Raw genomic sequence first — 16,040 nt, 5'->3', positions numbered from 1 at the left:
TATTGGTTGGGTGCAGTGGTTCATGCCTGTAATCTTAGCATTTTGGGAGGCTGAGGCAGGAGGATCACTTGAGGCTGGGGGTTCATGAGCAACCTAGGCAATGTAGCAAGACCACATTGCTATTAAAAATTAAAAAAATAATTAGCTGGGCATAGTGCATGTGCCTGTAGTCCTAGATACCTGGGAGGATGAGATAGGAGGATGGCTTGAGCCCAGGAGTTTAAGGCTGCAGTGAGCTATGATCATGCCACTACACTCTAGCCTAGAGGACAAAGTGAGACTTTGTCTCAAAAAAATCTGTCTATCTGTCTGTCTGTCTATCTAAATCTAATTTAAATTATTATTTTCTATAGAGTTATGTGCTAAGCACATCTGGCTATATTTTTTAAGCAAAGAATGTTACTGAGAATTGTGTGCATAGGTTATTTGGAGTAAACATGTTTCATTTTATTGGAAAAAAAACCCAGGCACAAATGGCTAGCATTTATCTTGCTTTTGTTTTCTGTTAGTAAGATTCTGAGATTAATATTTAAAAATTCCAAACTGGTTCTAAACTTATTTTACTTATGCTTTCATTGAAAAATGATACTATTAAATGTGTAAAGGAAATATCAGCTGGATATTTATATCCCTTTTTCACAGCTAGTTATATAGCTATTTCAAACCCTTGATGCTTTGATGACTCAAAGACAAATTTGTTTTTAATTTTTTGCCTTATGTAACACATGATCATTAGTCCAGGAACTAAATGTAATTGAACGGCTAGGTATAAGTGACTAGAAAGTAACTGAGACTCACATTTTATTAATGTTATCATATTAGTGACAAATAGTGATTAAGAACTTTAAGAATACAGCAGGATCATTATATTGATGAAAAATGAAAAATTACTGTTATCCGTGACTGTGTTAGTCTATTCTTGTGTTGCTATAAAGGAATACCTGAAACTGGGTAATTTATAAAGAAAAGAGCTTTAACTGACTCCTGGTTCTACAGGCTTACAAGGAAGCATGGTGTTAGCTTCCTTGTAACAGGAAGCATCCACAGGATGCTTACAATCATGGTAGAAGGTGATAGGGAACCAGCATGTCACATGGTGAGAGCAGGAGCAAGAGAGAGGGGGGAGGTGTCACAGTTTCAGAGCAAGAACTCATTCATTAACATGGGGAGGGCACCAGGCCATTGATGAGAGATCCGCCTGCAGGATCCAAACACCTCCCACCAGGCCCCACCTCCAACACAGGGGATCACATTTCAACATGAGATTTGGAGGGGCAAATATCCAAACCTTATCAGTGACATACAATTTAAATAAAAATAAAGGCTTCTAAGATGTACATTTTTATTAAGAAATAAAATAAGAAGTATTCTAGCCCTTATTTTGTTTGGCTTTCCAACTGCTTAAAAAATCAATTAATTATGTCTATGCAATGGTGAAATGTTTATCATTATTGGAAAACTAAAGAAAATCTTACAGAATTTTACAGAAGGTAATGAGTAAGGAAGAAAATATTGGCCTTTAAAAATGATCCTGCATCTTTTTTACTTTTGCTTACTTGGAGCTGTCAGCAATGTTGGTAACCAAGCCAACAGCCATATATTTTAGTTCTTAATATAACTGTGGGTACTTCTTTTCACAATTTTAAGAAATCACGAACTGCAACTTTAGAAAAGCACATGAAATATTTAATCCTATATATTTTAATATGCAAACAAACAGGAAAAACAAAAAGTGGTCTGTGAGAGCTGTATATTAGATAATCTAACACTGAGGAAATCAGAATTTCAAAAGTATTAAAAACTTCCCAAATAAGTTTAAAAGAGCAGAAAACTTTCTCACCAAGTGGCCATGAAAGTCTGCTGCATTATTAATAAATGTGTTTACAGCAGTACCGTCCAGCAGTACTTGCTATGATAGAAATGTTCTAAATCTGTGCTGTCCACTAACCACATGTGTCTACTGAGTGCTTGAGATGTGGGTAATGCAACAGAGGGGCTGAATTTTTAGTTTAATTTTAATAAATTTATATTTAAATGTAAATAGCCACATATAGTAAATGGCTACCATAATGGATGATGCAGGTCTATAAATTTTAAGCCATTGAATATGGTTCTTTATTCATTTAAATGTGCTAATCAGGTTTTTCCCATTTGTCATGAGTAGATTTCAGCATAAACTTTTTGGTCCTGTAAAATAAGCTCTGAAATGCTGTTTACACATCACTGGTTTAAATCAATAAGAGATCAGAGTTCTGTAGTTTTAAGTTGGTAAAAGTTTTCAAGGGAGATTGCAAAGTTCAGAAGGTCCTTTTGCGAACACTTTTTGTATTTCCGTATACTGCCCACAGATTGAGATAGGGCCTTGGAGATTATTTTACAGGAAAACCAGGGCAAAGTTGCTAATTAATATTAGAACTGGTATAACATCAGTTCTTTGACAAACAAAAAATAGCTTCTTAGAATTAAGTATGTTTTGCTTATTCATCTGAAACTTAAAAGTTTGAAAAAGTTTAAAATTTCACAGAATGTTTTCTTCCATGTTTTGTTATTCCTAAACAAAACATCATAGTTATTTTGGAAGCTTTGCTACAAATGTGTGAATGTTAGAAACCAAAGACTTCCCAAATACAGTAGAAGGAAGGCTGATTCCAAGAATCATTTCCAGCAGGAACCCCCTTGGGTAAGTGTCCTGCTTTTCCTGCTAGTGGGCTGATGGGGTATCATGGACAAAACTCCTTCTGTTCAATACTTTTAAGATGTAAAATAAAGTACACTGTCTTTGTGTCATCCTAGGATATGCATCTTAATACACTCTTTCCAGAGCTGGATTTTTGCGGAAAATCTGCACAGTCCAGATTCCCAAGCTTCGCTATGCCTGAAAAAAACACAATCAGAAAAAAAACCTCCCAAAACAAAACATCCCTAAAGATATCCATTGACAGAACTCTGTAAAGCGTTACTATTTTTATCTCCAAGATTAAAGGCATTCTAAATAGTTTTCTAACACTACCACTGTGGAGTATCTTCCAGAAAATGATTCCTACTTGCCAATCTATTACAGCAAAGAAGAAGCATCCCTCTAATATTTATCTACCCACCCAGCACCTACGTATCTATCCTCTACTTTGATAAAATGGTAGCACAACATATTCAGAATAGGACAAACTACTCTTCATTTTCCCAGGAGGGGACTAGGAGAAGCCGAGGGCTTGTTCTTTGAACTGAGTTTTTGTAAGGAGGGGCAGGGGGAAATCTTATTAGTTAGGTAAATCCCGGACTCTTGTTATGAAAAATATCACATAGGCCCACCTAAGAAGAGTTAGATAGACAAAGCAGTCCTGGCTAACCCTGCTGAGCTCCACAACAGGTTGTGAGAGTTTAATGCCCTGCCATGTGACTCATGCCTGTAAAGAGGCTAAGAGGGCACCTTCATCTCCAATTTAACATTGTCTTTTTTCCTATGTCTCATCATTGGAGGAAGGTGGAAGTTTGTGAGAATGAAACTCCAAGACATTTGGGTTGTCTGAAGGTGAGAAGGTCAACTGTTAAGGTTTATGGTCTTAAGACTTCTGAAAGTGAGCATTGGGGTATCAAAGAACCCAAATCGCCCAGGAAGTAGCTGACAAGAGAGTACAGTCATTTCCCTCCTGGTCCTCTTAAGCCTTACACAGGAAGAACACTGCTCAAAGCAATCACCTGTGGCCATGTGGAGTCCTTGCCAAAGGACTTTCTCACATGGTTCATTATCAGTACATGAATGGAAATAGCTTAGTAATTCTGATGTTATTTATGTTTAAAACCATATAAATACATATGCTCTTAATCTGTATATTGGAGGGGATGTGGTAACACTGGGATTTCATTATTTTCTGCTTCCTCTACTTCTTTCACAAGATAATGGTGTGTGTGGGTTTTTGCGGTCTCCCCGCCGCTGACACATTAGAGAAAACTGCTGACAGACCCACTGCTGTAGGTGTAAGGCATTTACCTGGTGCCGACTTTCTGGGATGGCATCAGTGAGTTATTCAGATAAAAACCCAGCCATTTTAGATCAATTTGTCAAATATCAAACCTAAGAAGAAAAAAATGATTAACGCATTTCACTGAATATAGTCAGGTTTTTATTTTTTAATTTACAGAGTAAGCTTCAATACTGCATCCTAAGAATGTTTTTGAAGGGAATGAAACCGTCTGGTTCACATTAAGAACATATTTTTCCTTATATAGAGCTAGACTGCATTAAGTGGTGGGCATAGGATCTCATCATCTTCCTGCCTGTGGTCAACATCTTCCCCAATGCCCTTGTAGATATACATTAGGCAAAGAGAAAAAGAATGTTTTAGGGTAAAATAGTGCAGTCTCATTCCTAGCCATTTCTTTCTATAGACATGGCTACTAAATGTAAGAATATGAAAATAGATTGGATTTTTACTTGTGAATCTATAGCTAAACTTGGTTAAATGATTCTATTACTTAGTATAAAGCTTATGCAAATTTTATTTTACCATAATTTAAAAAATATCTTTTTAAAAGATTACCTTTTCTGTTTTTCTTTTTCACAGAAGTAATGCTAACGTGTCATATAAATGTCAAGTTACAGAAGGATGTAAAAAGTAAACATATCCTTACCCTCTATTACTTTTCTCTGCATCTACTTCCCAGAGGTACTACTAATAGTTACCTATGTCTCCTTCTAGGACTTGCATACACATGCATATAAATATGTATATTCATAAAAAATGCATACACATGCATATAAATATGTATATCTATAGTTTTTCCTTTTTGTACATCATAGTATTTTCTTCTTTGTTTCATTTATTTTACTTATGATGGCTAGCAGATTTCCTACATCAGCATATATAAATCTACCTCATTCATTTTGATGGCTGTACAATATTTCATTCATTGTACTGACACATAGTTCATTTAACCAGTCTGCTATTAATGAGCCTCAATCTTTTTTTTTCAGTTTTCCTTTTGGCTGCTACAAAAATGTCTCAATAATAATATTTACATACATGCACTTTTGTACTTATATGAATGTATCAGTATAATTCTAACAGATTGTTGAGCCAAATTGTTTGTATATGCTAAGTTTTTGATAGATATTCACAAAATGTCCTCTGTTAAGGTTATACCAATTTATAATACCAAGAATCTGGGTTTTATCGAATCACTTTTTCTTTATCTGATAAATAAAAGGTATATCTTTGTTTTGACTTGCATTTCGTTAATTATGAATGAGGATGAACTATTGTTTCCATAGTAATTCTTCTACTAGTTTGCTCAGCCATGGCTTTTGCTCATGTTTCAATTAGGTTGTTTATTGTTTCTCACATTAAAGAGCTCACGTTATGTTAAGGAAACTGGAATTTTACACGTAATGGCTGGCAAATAGCTTTCCCAGGTTTCTTGTTTAGATGATAACTTTATGGTACTTTTTACTGTATAAGCATTTATTTTTATGTAGTTAAATTCATCAATATTTTTCATTATATATAGGAGGATTTTTTAAATAAGAATATTTAAAGTTGAAGAGTTATTCAAGAAGATTGTATATAGGTTAATTTTTAAACCAACTTTAGCATACCAACTTTAGCATTTAGGCATACCAACTTTAGCATTGTTATATAGACTAATGTTAGCACTGGAAGGATCTATTAACAAAAGAAAGTTCCCATAAAATGATTTCTTCTATAAAATATCATGACAGTGTGAATTCTGTGGACTCTTTGTGAGACACTAGTGTACCATAGAATAAAAAAATGACAGAAAGGGTCAGATTTATAGTACCATTCTCCAGAGAGTTAATAGTAGTTGTCTAGTACCCAACATCTAGAGTGAATTATAAATAAAGTAATAGAAATTCCAAGACAAATAGAAAGTAAAAAATATAAAATCAATAGAGATCCATTATAGAAAATTTTGTAGGTACATACAAAAGAAAGAAAGAAAAAAAATCATCCTCAAAAGCGCTTAAGATTTGTTGTTCCTAATTTTTCTTATTGGCTCCACAGATATGCATGCATTTAAAAAATATGTAAGTGATTTTACTAACAAATCAATCCTAACATAATTAAATGAATTTCATTAAGATGCCAATAACCCAAGACCTTAATGGCACCTTGACAAGCATCTACCAGGTATACACATACATGGGATCACACTTATGATTCGTGTGTTATACACTGATTTTTTCACTTACTATTATCTTTCCTTGCCACTGAATGTTTTAAAATATATAAATTATATATTACATTTTATAGTCATATAAAATGTAATATATAAATTATATATTACATTTTATATTCATATAAAATATATAACAACTGTAATGTTCTATCATATGGCTTAAGTTAATGGAAATTAAAAGGAATAGGAATAATTGTGTGTTCTCTCAAAAATCCATTCTGGTAACTCAGTAGATAATAGAACAGAACATACTCAAGAAATCATTACCCAAGAATCACATCAAATTCTTTTTCATTCATGATAAAGTGGCAGCAATTAGCTGTGTAACTGGGGGCTGGGAGACATCATAATACAATGTGTTTTATATGAAGTGACATCATTTGAATGGGAAAGAGAGATTATTAAAGCTGGGTTAATGGAAAATTCTCATTCTAAGGTTAGGAGCATTTGAATTGATGGCAAGAAGAATTTGAGTCAAAAAGTAAAGTATATGTGCTGATAAAATTATAAGTGTGAAGGAAAGTATATGTGCTGATAAAGTTAAGTATATGAAATTTACTAGAAAAAAATGCTATGCTAAGAGAATTTTTCCAACTGTTAAAAAGAAAAAAATGCTGTGCTATGAGATTTTTTCCAACTGTTAAAAAGAAAACCTTGTGCAGATTGCATTCAGCCACAGTCACAAATATTGGGGCTTAGTGAAACCAGCGGATCTTAAGGGCTATAGAGGGTGATCACTGGTACCTTATTTTTTATTAGTACTAAGAAACTCTGCCTGCTATGTGTAAGATATATTTTGGGTATTTCTCCTTCTCTCAAACTTCCACTACTTGTCATGATGGCAGCCCTGGATTGATTTTTCCCTAACCCATAACTTACAAATTAGATGTTGTAATGTCAGTGCTACCTGAATATCTACAGTTCTAGATTCAAGCAGCTGGTGAAATTTTATCTCCTACAAATTTTCTCAATACCATTGAAAAAGTGGCTGCTCAGTCCTGTTGGCACAGGTTTCCCCTCAAACATGATCCTGGGGAACCCATACACACCTGTCTTTCGACCAACATCAACAAGACCCTGTCAAAACAGGAGATATTTGGACAGATCCAACTGATGGCTGTCAGAGAATCTACCTGCACTGGGTGAAATAGTTCAGGGACTGAATCATTTGGGGAGTCACTGGCTTAAAATACATCACCACTTGCTTGAGCATTGACTGGTTGGTAACTATATTTTACTACATTTTTGTAAACCATGCTTGTAGTAAATAAGCATTTATATTAAAAGCTGAAAAAGTAATATGTAATTTGAGTTGGAATGCTGAACAGTCTATGTGTATGTAGAAAACAGAAAATAACTTGTTCAATCCAAGAGAGAATTTACTTTATAGCATGAGAGCACCAAAAAGTAAACAGAAAATTTTGGATTTTTATGGGAAAAAATAGAGATATCAAAAGTTGTTGTTATTATTATTATTATTCGAGACAGGCTCTTTCTCTGTTGCCCAGGCTGGAGTGTGATGGTGCAATCATGGCTCACTGCAGCCTTCACCTTCCAGACTCAAGCAATCCTCCCAACTCAGCCTCCTGTGTAGTTGGGACTACAGGTCCCAACTACTACATGGTGTGTGCCACCAGGCTCTGGTAATTTTTTTATTTTTTGTAGAGATGGGGGTCTCAGTTTGTTGCCTCAGCTGGTCTCAGACTCCTGGCCTCAAGTGATCCTCCCTCCTTGGCCTCCCAAAGTGCTGGGATTACAGGTGTGAGCCACCACACCTGGGATCAAAAGTTAATTTTTAAAAGTATGTCATCTACTATTTTTTAAAAAAGCCTTATTGAAGTATAATTGATATACAAAAAGCATGCATATAAAAATATATTTTAGTGGATTTGGACAGGCTGTCATAGTTTTGGTATTTTTTCAAACAGTTAAAGAAGGAATTTCTAGAATTTCCCATTATTGCACTTAAAGGTAAGGTGACAGGAAAACATTAGACCAAAATGGAATAGATCTTGTTTGCTTTTAAAAAAAAATCTATGAGGGAAACAGATTTTGATCTCAAATTAAAACTTTAAATAAATTTTCAAATAATTAGTTGGCCTTAAAAAGTAGGTAGCCCAGTACAGAGCAGACACTGTAGGTAACAGCTAAGAGAACAGGCAATGATATTAGAATTCTTATGTTTACATCTCGACTGTATCAGTTACAGCTTTTGGGTAAACTACTTATCTCATTATTACTTGGTATCCCAATCTATAAAATAAGGATAAAACAGTAACTATCTCACAGGGTTGTTGTGAGGATTAAATAAAAAAAAATTAAAGAAAGACTGAACATTGTGTTTGGCACGTTTATGTACTCAATAAATATTAGCTTTATTAAAAATGTTAGTTAAGAGCCAAGAAAACGCCTCTTCATAATTATTCTAAACAAGCCACAGGTAAGGTACACTGTGTTTCTTTTCCCTAATGTGCATTTGAATCACCTGAGGATCTTGCTAAAATGCAGATTCTTATGCAATCAATGGGTCTGGACAGGGTCTGAGATTCTGCAGTTCCAACAAACTCTCAGGTGATACTCATGATGCTAATATGGGAAATGGGATCCGTGAGATAATTTTAGATGGTTTCCTCCTAATTTGTAATACAATGTGTCTCAACAGGGGCAATGAGGACAGGGGGAGAAAAGAAGGTGTGGATGAAATGTACAGATTTCATATGCCCCCTGGGTGATTCCAGTATTCTTGTCTTAACCTGCCTCTGTTGTCTTAAGAACCACCGATTTGATATTCCAACCTTTTATTCTTTTTAATTTTTTCTTTCCTTACTCTTTTCTCCACTTTACCCTTGTCATTGCTGCTGTAGACTGAGAAACTGTATTCGTGCTTAGCTCTTCAATTAGCAAGACAAAAGCATCAAATTTGTCATTGTGTGTAAATAGGACAGTGTATCTAAATGAGATTAGAAAAATTATTTCTTAACAATTCTTTTTTAAAATATAAGGGTCTGAAAATGTATTTAACATTTTCTGTAGTTTTAGCCAAAAACAAACAAATAAGCAACAAACAGGCAAGCAAGTGACTCCGCGGAACATTTAGTAAAAGAAAACAAGGATGCGTTAGGTGCCGTCCATACTATCAAAGGAGTTATAATCTCACGAGGAGGGGAAAGGAGCAGTGGTTATTACAGAAGTGGCCAGAACCAAACAGTGTGACCACTTTAGACATTCCATCCGGTATGAAAGGCAGGACAGAAGGAGGGGCCATTTTTAAATGGCTTCCCACCCTACTAGCATTAGACTATTAGAGGCCCATGCCAAAATATGTGCTTAGCTTGACTACTATCTCTCTACGGCAAAGACCATTTTTATACTTTGGCGTGTGTCCTCAGGGCCTAATATCACTCAGATCCACAGTATTTCCTCTGTAAGTATCTGCAACTGTTGTTGATATATTTTATAGACATAATTCTTCATTTTCCCAAGTGGATAAGAGGAGCTTTGACTAATATAGAATGAGAAAATATCTAAATAAACTTGGCAAATTAGCAAAAACAAATTCTCTTTAAAAGTACATAATCAGGCCAGGTGTGGTGGCTCATGTCTGTAATCCCAGCACTTTGGGAGGCCGAGGCAGGGAGATCACTTGAGGTCAGAAGTTTGAGACCAGCCTGGCCAACATGGTGAACCTCTTCTCTACTAAAAATACAAAAATTAGCTGGGCGTGGCAGCATGCACCTGTAATCCCAGCTACTAGGGAGGCTGAGGCAGGAAAATCATTTGAACCTGGGAGGCAGAGGTTGCAGTGAGCCAAGATCATGCCACTGCACGCCAGCCTGGGCAACAGAGCAAGACTCTGTCTCAAAAAAAAAAAAAAAAAGGTACACAATCATATGTGTACTTCTCAATATTCTTATTTTGTAGTTAAGCATACAGAGTACTTAAATCCATTGATCTAAATAAAATTTCTACATTATTTGGTGAAGATGAAGGCATCTATGTGTGTATAAGTGGACAAGAAATCACACAGAAGTTGACTTAAACTGAAAGATTATTAATTCTATGATTTTAAGTTTTAAGAAAATCTAGAATTGGGACTTGAAATAGGAAGGCACATTGTAATAATAGGAAACAAGGCACACTCATTTTTTACCCATTTTCCAAACTTTTAAATGTTAAAAAAAATTACATGTGAGATTAACAACACAATAAAAATATTCTTGGTAATAGGAAGGAGACTGATAATCACTGAGCGATTCTAGACATTTGTTTCTACTTAAGACAGAGAATGCACCTATTGAAGAAACAAACATAAACAAAACAAAAACAAATTCAAACCCTTCTAAATTAACTATAATAATAATATAATCATATAGCATTTATACTACATAATGAATTTTTTGTTACTTAAATATTTTGGAAGACAATATTGATTTTCATATGCAAGAAATTTTTTCCTCATGTGAGCATCTGCTTTGATAAGGAAGAAGAAAAATCAGATAGCAAATATTTTAATGTTAATACAACCACAGCTAGCAGCAATAGTCACTAGTCCTTTTATGACTGTTCTAAACATATACTCTGTTTTCTATTTCCAGTTGCCTAACTTGTCACTAACGTAATAACTAGGGAAACATCTGGCAATTTATAGTTCTTTAAATTGTAAGATTTTTTTTCTGTGATTGAAACATTGTATTTTGGAGCTTTAATAGGATAATGGTAGTCACTTGCCAATTTAGTTGAATATTACCTTAAGTCCCTGTAGATATTCCTTGATTTAAGATGGCTTTATATATTAAGCTATTAAAAAGTTGATTTTTAGAAGCTAAAGTTCATATTATGAATAAAACCAAATGTAAAGTGATAGCTAAATTTAGAATACAAATCGATCAAATTTACTGTTGCTTATCAGAGATTGAGTATACTGCTTTAACAAGCACCTACAGTGAAAAGAAACACAAACCACATAATCCAATGATCTTAGGCAATTTTGAAAAAGAATCATTAGGACAATTTTGAAGAAAAATAATAGCATTTCCCAATCATTACGTGTTGGAAAGCTGATTTGTCAGTTTGCTAGATAACGTGGGAGAAAAGTGTTCCTAAGCTAGGCTTGGACACTTGGTCACATTTTGTTGCTCTGGCTCCATATTTGTTTATTGACACAGCATATCTTCAAAACAACGTTTTAATCTTTACAACACTTGGACTTACTTCAAACTTCTAAACACAATTCTTAATTTGGTAGCCTACTTGGGAGACTCTTCGGCATTCTCCAATCATGACTGAGCAGAAAAAGGGCTAGGTAAACTAATAAGCATGCGGCTAGAGGGCAGGAGCTCGCATTAAGCAGCCAAAACACGTAAATGTGAGGGGTCACTATTTTTGTCCCTGTAACAAATTTGAAAGCAAAATACAGCAACTCTCAGTTATCTGCTTGAAAGGACACTGTGGCAGCACAGATAAAATGACAGCAGACATGCATCATGCATTTAAACTATGAGTTTTAAATTCCTTCTCAGCTAAGTATTTTACCTAGGCTTTGGGTAAGTAGCAGATTAAACTTTTCTTTCTTATTTTGCCTCTAGCATAGGGGAAAATTAGTCATTAGTATTAAGTCATAATCAAAATAACAATAGCAGTTGTAACTAGCAGCAGGAACAAAAAACCAAAACAAAATTATATACACAAATACTCACACAACTCTGACCCCAAACTAGAAAGAAGAAAAAGAAAAGTGAGAAACCTGAACAACTCACAAATCTGCCCTTTTCTGAATACTGACCCAGGATAAGAGAGAGAAACATTGAAGCTTAGAATGCTGTAGGACAGCAGCATTGCCGCAGCACCTGTGACTGAAAGACATTTTGCAAATCGCAAGGAAGACAAGTGTTCCACTGGCATCAGTAGAACCGGTGGAAGAAAACCAGTTTTCTTCTGAGTTGGATGATGGAACAGTTGATTCAGTTTAAGGTCAAAGAAGAGCAGAACCAGAAATCAAGGCCTCAGGATGGGAACAAAGAACAATGAAGTCAGGGAAAAAAAAAAGGTGGCGGGGAGGGAGAGTGGGTAACAGACTTGAAACTAAGAATCACAAAACTCAAGCAAATGTTGAGACCTAGCAATTATGATTGGCAGTTTCTATAACCTAGCCTTAAGCTTAGACTTTTATTTTAACGCAATAACCAAAAAACAAAAGAAATTAAGGAATTATATCACTGGAGGGGACCTTATGGGCAGAGACTTGAGGTTCAGAGTTATGAAATAATGCTCTTACTATCACACAGCAAGTTAAGTGGGAGTCTCCATTTCCCTTCTTCCCATGTTTTCCTGGCCCTGCACTGTCAGGAAGGGTGGTGGAGAGGAAGGAGAAGGTACCAGGGCACCCAGGAATACATCACAGCCTGAGGACAGGTTATGCAGGTGGGGACTTTATAGCTAGGGAAACACCAGGGAAGACAAGGGAAGTATGGCAGTTTCTTCCTTAGAGAAGACTTATAAGGGGGTTAAAGCATATGCTATGTGAAATAAACACCTGGAGATCCAAAACCCTCAGGTGGTAACTAATAAGAGAATCATGTTGGGATGCAGCATCTTCAGCGGGAAGCACAAGTTGCTCAACAAAGTAATAAAATAGATCAATAGGGTGCCAAATTTCTTGCCTCTTACTATTACTTTCTCTTCTCAGAATGACACAGGAAATAAATGTAGCCAAGTCCCAAATTTGATCCCACGGGAAAGTGAGTACCCAAACTTTCATTAAGAGAGGGCTCCTGAGCGGGGGGAGTAGGTTTTTAATACTTAGCGAGGCTATCAGCAAAGAGAAGAGGCCCAGGTGGGCTCAATAGCCGGGTCACAAATGGTTGCCCCCCCCCCCCCAAAAAAAAAAAAAAAAACGGTGCAGAAGGAGACGCTTTGGGGAAGAATTGCTGAGGTCTTCTGGAGACTATAGCAGGCTGGCACTATGGAGATGTTTACCTGGACATTTAGGAGAATTGGAGGATGGAGTTGGCGGTTGGGCAGTGGCCTGCCAGAGGCTCTGTTTAGTCCTGGAAGCAGGAGACCCTTTGCTAAAATTCTGTCTCAGTTACACATATGCATTGGCTAAGGCTGTAGGGATTGGGGTGTGGAGACATCTTGCTTCTCCTTTCTCAGTTTGATCATTCAAAGGACATCTGGGAACCCTGAGGGTGGGAGAGTTTGGCCCAGGTTGGAGCGATGTCCCGTGTCTAGGACCCACCGCTATGGTTTGCAGAGAGAGAGCTAAGGGGACGTGAGCAGTGAAGGGACATTTTCTGGGAAGCAGAGGGCGTGGATGGGGACACTCTTAACTTCACCTCAAAAGTAGCACAACTTTTAAACGAACGCCTTGCAGAGTCACATGGGCTTCCCGCTCAGATGATGGCTAAAATACAAGAGTTAACTAAAAGCCTCAGGAAGAAAGTTTACTGAGTTGCATCTTATTTCTGTAGATTTCTTCCTTGCACTCGGAAGAGTTTGGTTAAAACGGATTGAGAATTTCGAGGCACGTGGCAAATAAACTTACCTTGTTCCCTCCCGTTCCAGAAGCCCCTCACCTGATTTGGGAAAGTGTGGCCAGCTCCAGGGGCAGGCGCTGACCAGAACTATGGTCGCTCTTTCCTTGGTCCCCGAGAGCTTCCCAGTATAGAGCCAGCAGTTAGGACACCGTGACATGAAACTTAGCACCCCACCCTTGAAGTCCCCCAAGCATGCCTGGCGGTCCGCACGGACTCACCCGCGCCCCGGGCGCTGCGTCACGTCCCGCCGAGGGCCGGCTGCGCTGGTGCGTGTCTCCCGCCCGCCGCCTCAGCGTCGCGGCTGTGCGCCCTCACTCGCTGGGTCCGCTCCAGCCGCTCCCCATCGATCACCGCCGCGGCCGGGCAGAGCTGCTAGCTGCGCGCCGGTCCAGACGTCCTGTCACTCGCTGCTGCCTGGGGTCCTGGCTGTCAGGCGCTGGAATCATCGGCGAGGAGGCAGCTCCGAATTTATAGTGAGGGGCGTTGCTGCTTCTTGGGTTCCGGGGACGAGGCTCTGTTTTGCATTCCCTCCTCCTCCGCCCCGCCCCGGGAGACCCTCCCGGCCCAACCTCCTCCCTCTCAGGATACTGACGGCAGCAAGGATGATGCCACAGTCGTCCCGTGTCAACTATCAGATCAGCATTCACCTGGCCCCGAACCCCGCCTAGCGAGGGGTCGTGAGCTGGAGGTACAGGAGAATCATTTCCTGCGGAGATCCGTGTTCTTCAACATTTTTTTTTCTGAACTTGGAAAACTTTTAAGGACGAATTAGAGAACTTCTTTCTCTTTCCTATGAGTAACTCGACCTTTGGTAATACAGTTGTGGATCATAGATTACATGGATTAATTCCAGGGTTATGAAATTCAAGGGTGGACACTCATTTGTTCCTATTGGACATGCTACCCAAGTTGCATTTAAAAAAATGTATTTTAAAAACCCAATAAATATTTAAAGAAGAAATAATATCAATTCTTCACAAGCTCTTCCAAAAAATAGAAGAGTAAGGATGATCTCCCAACTCATGCTATGAGGCCAGTATCACCCTGATAACAAAACCAGATAAAGACATCACGAGACTACGGATCAATATTTCTTAAGAGTATAGATAAAAATTCTCAACAAAATGCAGGCAAATTGAATCCAATAACATATGAAAGGGACTATACACCATGGTCAAGTGAGGTTGATGCCAGAAAGCAAGACTAGATTAGTTTACCAAAAATCAATTAATGTTTGATAGGTGAGTAGGGTGGCTATAGTTTACAATAGATCTGAAATCTATTGTATATTTCAGAGTAGCTAGGAGAAAATAATTTGAATGTTTCTAGCATAAGGAAAAGACAAATATTTAAGGTGATGGATATCCCAATTGCACTGATTTGATCTTTACAAATTATATGAATGCATTAAATTAATGCATGTTCCTAAAAAGTGTACATCTATTGTGTATCAATAAAAATAAAATTAAAGAAGTAAAAAATGGACAAAGCCTACATGATTGTCTAAAAAAGTTTTTAAAAACTATTGGACAAAATTCAACACTTTTTCATGCTAACACACAACAAACTAGGAATAGAAACTTCCCCAAACTATAAAGTTTATTTATGAAAAACTAATATCACACATAATAACGGAAGACAACGTTTTTATGTCTAAGATCAGGAACAAGACAAAATGTCTAGTCTTCCCATTTCTATTTAACTTTGTACTAAAGGTTCTAGTGAGGGCAATTGGACAAGAAAAAAAGATAAATGGCATCCAGATTAGAAAGAAAGTAAAACAATTTCTATTTGTAGATGACATAATCTTGTATTAAAAAGCCCTAAGGAATCAATTAATTAACTATTAGAACTAAGAAACAAGTTGAGCAAGTTTTTAGAATACAAGATCAATATACAAAAATCAGTTGTATTTCTATACACTAGCAATAAACAATCAACAAATGGAATTAAGAAAACAATTCTACTGTTTGCTTCTCACCACTTGCTGTGTGGGTCTGTGTCCTCTCCCTGCCTCACAGGCTGCCATGCCTCAAAAAGTTAAGGAAACCAAGGACTTTCTGCTTACAGTCAGGTGAAAGGATGTCAGATCTGTCAAGGTCAAGAGAAATAAGGATAATGTGAAGTTTAAAGTTTGATGCAGCAGATACCTTCATACATTAGTCATCATAGACAAAGAGAAGGCAGAGAAACTGAAGCAGTTCTGGCACCCTGGTTTGTTAGAGAAGGAGATGAAATCAGACACGCTGATTTGAACTGTGTTAAAAATTTAAAAATTCAAAGATAAAAACAATTTTACTTACTATAGAT

General features: G+C 36.9%; 1 protein-coding gene and 1 pseudogene across 1 annotated transcript in view; one reads left to right on the top strand and one right to left on the bottom strand.

The window, feature by feature from the left end:
- AGTR1 (angiotensin II receptor type 1) overlaps positions 1-14,182 on the bottom strand; it is a 45,112-nt gene extending 30,930 nt beyond the window's left edge. Inside the window, exon 1 of the mRNA XM_032172216.2 lies at positions 13,949-14,182. The gene's annotated coding sequence lies outside the window, so the exon portion shown is untranslated. The remainder of the gene's footprint in view (positions 1-13,948) is intronic.
- A 1,575-nt stretch (positions 14,183-15,757) lies between these two features.
- Positions 15,758-15,985, top strand: LOC116480084 (large ribosomal subunit protein eL38-like; annotated as a pseudogene).
- The last annotated feature ends 55 nt before the right edge of the window (positions 15,986-16,040 follow it).

Source organism: Hylobates moloch, unplaced genomic scaffold (genome assembly GCF_009828535.3).
Source record: "Hylobates moloch isolate HMO894 unplaced genomic scaffold, HMol_V3 SCAFFOLD_13, whole genome shotgun sequence".
Taxonomy (NCBI): Eukaryota; Metazoa; Chordata; class Mammalia; order Primates; family Hylobatidae; genus Hylobates; species Hylobates moloch.
The sequence above is the reverse complement of the archived record's forward strand: the minus strand, read 5'-3'. Positions and strand labels throughout refer to the sequence as shown.